At 46.4% G+C, this 6,426-nt stretch overlaps 1 pseudogene; it reads left to right on the forward strand.

The window, feature by feature from the left end:
- Positions 1 to 5,119: 5,119 nt before the first annotated feature.
- LOC102949437 lies at positions 5,120 to 6,222 on the forward strand (annotated as a pseudogene).
- The last annotated feature ends 204 nt before the right edge of the window (positions 6,223 to 6,426 follow it).

The following is a 6,426-nucleotide window of genomic DNA, read 5'->3' on the forward strand; positions in this document are numbered from 1 at the left end:
CTTAAGACAATTTTATCTGCAAAAATCCTTTTTCCAAATTGGTAACACTTACAAGTCCTAGGGACTAGGACACAGACATGCCTTTTGGGAGGCTACTATTCAACCCCTTGTAAGAATCCGTCTCAACTTTTCTTTTGATGGTAACCAAACACTCTCTCACCTTGACCAGGAGCAGTGCTTTTGCTGTCAAAAGTCATCAAAAGTTGCAGCTAGAAATGAGCAGTATGTTACTACCACCATTATGGAAACATAGCACAATGTTTGCTGGGATCTGGAGAAAGCATACACACATGCACACGCGCACACACACACACACATGCACACAAAGGAAACATTTTATTTTAAGCCCCCAACGTCAAACACAATCTTACTCTCTATCACCATCTAGAGTAACAATAAGTACAATTTGGGGGTGTGTGTGTGCATTATGTGTTTTTTTTTAATTTTTTTTATGTTTTATTTTATTTTTGAGACAGAGACAGAGCATGAACAGGGGAGGGGCAGAGAGAGAGGGAGACACAGAATCTGAAACAGGCTCCAGGCTCTGAGCTGTCAGCACAGAGCCCGACACGGGGCTCGAACTCACAGACGGTGAGATCGTGACCTGGGCCGAAGTCGGAAGCTCAACCGACTGAGCCACCCAGGCGCCCCATGCATTATGTGTTTTAAGAAGTCCTTTTTTTTTAAGAAGCCATTTGATCAGGACCCATTACTATTTCTCTTTGTTGCTTTCGCTTGTATCTAGTCGTAGGATACGCGCCTTCTTCTTTTTATGCTCAGATCACTGCCTTCTTCCCCAGTTGTGCTTGACTTTTCCTGCACCAACCCTGGGTCTTTAGTAGCCAGCTAAGAGGTGATTCAGGGGCCCCTTCCTGCTGGGGCTGACCTGACTCTGTTTACCATGCTCGCCCCATTCCTACCAGCTGCTCTCGCCTATTACCATAATCCCCAAGTGGCTGCTGCTGGCCCGAAGGCCACTTGAGGACCCTTGAGAGGAGGTCAGGGAGCACGATAGTAATAGTTGCATAGGGCCATGGCCTGAGCAGTTTTGAGCCCAACTCGTTCATTCATTATCCATTCAAGCAGATGTCCCTGAGCACCTGTTCTGGGCAAGGCGCCATTCTAGGTCCCAGGGGATGGGGGAATGTAAAGACGGCCCCTGCCTCAAAGCACTTAAAGCAATTTCACAACATCCCATCTTTCAGACTGAGAGTTTGAATCCAAAGCAAGGAAGAAAAAGTCACATCACCTGGAGCACTGTAAACGCCCCACCCCTTTGGTTCTTTACAAGCAGGATTCACACATCTCATCCCGTGAGAATTCCTGTTGTCACCCCAGTGGGGCTGGAGGCCGCTGAGAGTTTTCAGAGGAAGAAGCAGAGGGTACGGGCCGTTACGATTTGCCCAGGTTTCCCAGATGGTGAGTGGCACAGCTGGGGTCTGAGTCCAAGATCCCTCCATGAAGGCTGAGGCTCTTTTCACTCTGCTCTGAAAGACTTTGTCTTCATTTTCTTCTGCCTCGTCTCTGAGCCCTTCTCTTTTTTCCTCCCAGTGCTCCTGGGACCCTGTGGCCTTCGTGAGCTCCCTCGGCCTTCCCACGCTCAGCATCCAGGAGCTTCTCAGTTCTCTAGTTTGATAAGTTATGCTAATGCGTGAACATAGGTCAAACACAGCAAATTTCCAATCCTATTTTAAGCTTCGGGCAGATGAGGTTCTAATGGAAAATGAATACAATGACTATTTAATGGACAGGCTGGCTGAGGATAAACGACTTTCAGCAGTATGCAAACATTTATCCAGCACCTATCATCTTGGAGGAAACGAGCTAGGGAGTTCAGGGGAGGGGACCGGGCAGTCACTTCCCCAGTGCCAGGGCACAGAAAGTTTGGAGTTGGGGGCCAGCTGGAGCTCTGTGTGAGTCCTTGCTGTGAGACGCTGGGCAAGTGACAAGCTCTTTGAGCTTAGCGTTCTGTGAAACGGAGATAAAAATATCTACTCACAAGGTTCTCGTGAGGATTCGACAGGCTAGTTAGACGTGACATGCAGGTGTTAGGAGTTTAAATGTTTAATATGTTTGTTCCCCGCCTTCTCAGAGAGCTTACGTTCCAGCTGGGGCCATAAGGTCATTACCGTGAGTTGAGTAAGAGGTTAACTACACGCCAACAGTCTCGCCCTTCCTGAACCTCGCAAGAGAGCTACTTACTTTGGGGACATGTAAAAGGACAGAACACACGTGGGAAGACAGAGCACAGGTAAGAGAGCATGGTGTAGATGAGGAAATACAGGTACAAGTAAGACGTAGGACAGGCGAGAGGGCAGGCGAGGCGCACAGGCGAGGGTACGGTGAGGAGGGCAAGGGCCCAAGGCTGTGGCCCGGCAGGTAGGGTCCAGGTCCTGGGGGCTCCAGGTATACCTTACCTTGGGCAGCATAGCCCCAGTCTGCCTCTGTTTCCTCTTCTGTCTCTGTCACTGTCTCCCCATCTGCATTTCTCTTATAAGTGTATCTGTCATTAGACTTGAACCCCACTCTAAATCCAGGATGATCTGAGATCCTTAACTTAATTACATCTGCAGAGGCCCTTTTCCAAGGCCTGACGAGTGCCCCAGATCTCATTCTTAAATCTCACTGAAGCTTGCTATGGGAATTCAAAATGGTACGGCCACTAGGGTAGTTTCTTAAAAAGTTAAACGTATGCCTACCACTTAATCCGGCCATTCCATTTCTACGAATTTACCTAAGAGAAAAGAAACCAGATTTCCACATAAAGACTTGTACACAATGTTCATAGCAGCTTTATTTGTAACACTCAAAAATTGGAAATAACCCAGATGTCCAGCAGGCGAACGGATAAACACATTGTAGGGTATCCACACAATGGAATCCTACTTAGCAATCCAAAGGAATGAACTACACTGCAACATGGATGAGTCTTAAGGTAATTATATTAAGTGAAAGAAGCAAAACAAAAAATTATTATATACTGGATTGATTCTGCTTAATAATAAACTCTAGAAAATGCAAACTGATCTGTAGTGACAGAAAGCAGATCAATGATTACAGATGAGAGAGGTTGGAGGAGGAGGGCAGAGAGACTGCAAAGGGACACAAGGGAGCATTTAGGTGTCATGGATATGTTCACTTCCTTGATCATGGTGATATTTATACATGTGTCCAAACTTAACACATCGCACGATTTAAATATCTGCAGTTCATGGTATACCAATTACACCCCAATAAAACTACTTCTAAAAAACCCACCGACGAATTTTAATTAAGGTAAAGACACGGCCAGATTTTCAAAGATCTTCCAGTTGTACAGAAATGGAGAAGACACTAGAGACCGGAAAACAGCCTAAGGCCTAATTACATATATAGTTAGGTAAGAGAGGAAGTGCTGACTCATTCAATTTAATTGCTGTGTAGTATTCCATTGTGGAAATATACCACAATCCATCTATTTGCCCATTTGAAGGATATTTAGATTACTTCTAATTGTTTATTGTTACAAAAATGCCTTATTGAATAGTATTGTAAGTTTCCCCAAGTACTCACATGTAATAGTGTCTCCAATGAAATACCTACAGGTGCAATTATTGAGTCAGAGTACAAGTGCCTTCAAGTTTACTAAATGTTGCCAAATTGCTCTCTCCAAAGTCATTGCAAAAATATTCACTCCTGTCAGAATTTTTATGAAAGTTTCCATTGTTCCACATTCTCATCTACACTTGGCTTTACCAAAATGTTAACAATTTTATGGCTGTAAAATGGTATCTCATCTTTCGAAAGTGCATTTCCAGAATTATTAGTGAGGTTGCATATCTTATGACTCTTGGTCACTGAGCTTTCCTCTTCTGTGAATTCTGTACTTATCTTTTGCTTGCTTTTCCAGTGGGCCACTTGCCCCATTTTTATTGACTTGTAGTTTGCCTTGTATTCTTGTATTCTAATCCTGTATGCTGTACCCTTTGCAAAAGTCTCCCAATCTGTGGCCTATCTTTTCACGTTGTTTTATGGTGCCCTTTGTTATATGATGTGTTTATTTCCTAGTGCTTCTGTAACAAATTACCACAATCTCAGTGGCCCAAAACAACACATTTATTACCTTATAGTCTAGAGGTTAGAAGCCCCAAATGGCTTTCACTTGGCTAAAATCAACGAGTGGGCAGGGCTGTATGCCTCCTGTAGTCTCTAGGGGCGAAATCAGTTTCCTTGCCTTTCCTAGCTTCTACGTTTGGTTTTGTTTGTTTGTTTGTTTGTTTTTTGGGACAGAGAGAGACAGAGCATGAACGGGGGAGGGGCAGAGAGAGAGGGAGACACAGAATCGGAAGCAGGCTCCAGGCTCCGAGCCATCAGCCCAGAGCCTGACGCGGGGCTCGAACTCACAGACCGCGAGATCATGACCTGGCTGAAGTCGGACGCTTAACCGACTGCGCCACCCAGGCGCCCCTTTCCTAGCTTCTAGAACCCACTTCTTGGCTTGTGGCCCCTTCCTCCATCTTCAAAGCTGACCACACAGAGCCTTCAAATCTCTCCCTCATTTTGACACTCCTATGTCCCTCTTATAAGGACCTAGGGTCAATCCAATTTATTAAATAGTTCACTTACCCTGCTAATCTGCTATTCCATCTTTGCTGTATAGCAAGCTTTCATAAATGCATGGGTTTATTTCTGGGCTCTCTATTCTGTTCTTTCAATTATTTACTCCCTTGCTTCTCAAAGTGTGTTCCAGGGACCAAAAGCATCAGCATCCCCTGGTTAGCTTGTTTGGAATGCAGAATTTCAAGCTGCATCCCATACTTTCTCAATTAGGAGCCGCCCTTAACAAGATCCCCAGGAGATTCCTACGAGCAGGAAAGGTTAACAAGCACTAGTCGACCCAGTGCTTTTAAAATGTTAGTTACTTCCTTTCAGGCATTGATATCTGGTAACTCAAGTTCTCTTCTTTGCTCTTCACCATGTCGAATTCGTAGTTTGGAGAAGATTGGGAAATTTTATAATAATCGAAGTTAATTCAGGAGCTTGTCATATATAACTTATTTGGGGCTCCTTTTATGTCCTGAGTGTCTCCATAGAGGTTTTGTACATCCTTTTGAAGCCCCAAAGTCAGGGTTTTGTCCACATGAGGGTAACTCTGAGCCTCTGGCTGGGCAGGCTGTGTCTGTGTTACAGTCCCTCGCTGCGGGTTTGGTTCCCTGGGGTAGTGGTCGGGCTGTACCTGCCCCCAGCTGACCAATTCCCACTGGGCATCGGCGGAGAGGGAGCTTCAGGAAGTGGAGCCCATACGCAGCGTCTGGCTGTCTGGGGCACCTGGGCAGGCGTTCAGCACTCTTTGGACTGTGGGTCCTCACCCTGACGTACTCCACCCCCCGTTTAGAAAGTCTGGCGGATCACAGGCTCTTCTAGGCAGTAGATTTCTGGGGTAGTGTACAGAAAAGGACCGAGACGACAGACGGGTCTTTGTTGCCCTAGCCAACAGAGAGAAGAGGGCTGGGTTCTTCAACCCCCCATCTTGCTTCTCCGCATGGCTTCTGCCATTGGCCCTCTTCCAACCCCAGCATCCTAAGCCCCAGAAAGTTTGGAGGCCCATGGAGGTGCCAGTTGCCCTCTCCCAGGGCCCTAACATGGGAAGCATGGGAGCAAGTCCAGTATTTATATGAGGAATTGCAGAATCCTGCTAAGTTTCCAGACTGGCTGAAAGCTCTGATGTAGGCCCCAATGTAGTCCCCACGGTGGGGCAGAAACCGAAGCAGGATCAAAAAGTCCTTAAGAAATCTGGGCTTGCCCAATGCTCTAGCAGCTCCGAGGCTCTAAGGATACCTTGAAGCTGGTTTCTGTAGGCCACACTGTATCAGACTCTTTGCCGTTGCTAAGGGGTGAAGGCTCATTCAAAGGCAGGGGTCACAGCACCGATTGGAGAGGAATAGAATCAAAACACTCACTGTATAGATACACCAAGGAGACAGAAGGGAAAAAATGAAGGAATCTGGTCCCGGAGGAGAGCTTTGCACCTGTTGCTGGAGCTCTGGGTCATCAGAGCTGCAAAAGTACTCCACCAGTGATTGTGAGGGCACCCCAGGAACTGACAGTGACGGATTGCCAACTGCCAAGAAGCTGGAAGAGTTGAAGGCACAGGACCCAGGTGACCAGAACTTCAGCAGCAGAGTAGTCCAGAGGGGGTGAGAGTTCTTTGCTAGCAACAGCAACTTCCTGTACAGAGTTTAAGCTGGAGCCTAGCTTGGGGAGATGTCATGTGAGGAGTAGCTAAGTTGAGCAAATCTGTTTGGAGCTGCTTGGATTTCTGTGTACGGATTATACACCTTGAGACAGGAGGAAACCGTGAGCCTGGAATGTGAGACAATAGAGCTACTTGGATTTGAATCTGACAAAGAGCAGTGAACTTCACAGGGCAAAGGCTCAGGGGTACAG

Source organism: Panthera tigris, chromosome C1 (assembly GCF_018350195.1).
Source record: "Panthera tigris isolate Pti1 chromosome C1, P.tigris_Pti1_mat1.1, whole genome shotgun sequence".
NCBI classification, from domain to species: Eukaryota; Metazoa; Chordata; class Mammalia; order Carnivora; family Felidae; genus Panthera; species Panthera tigris.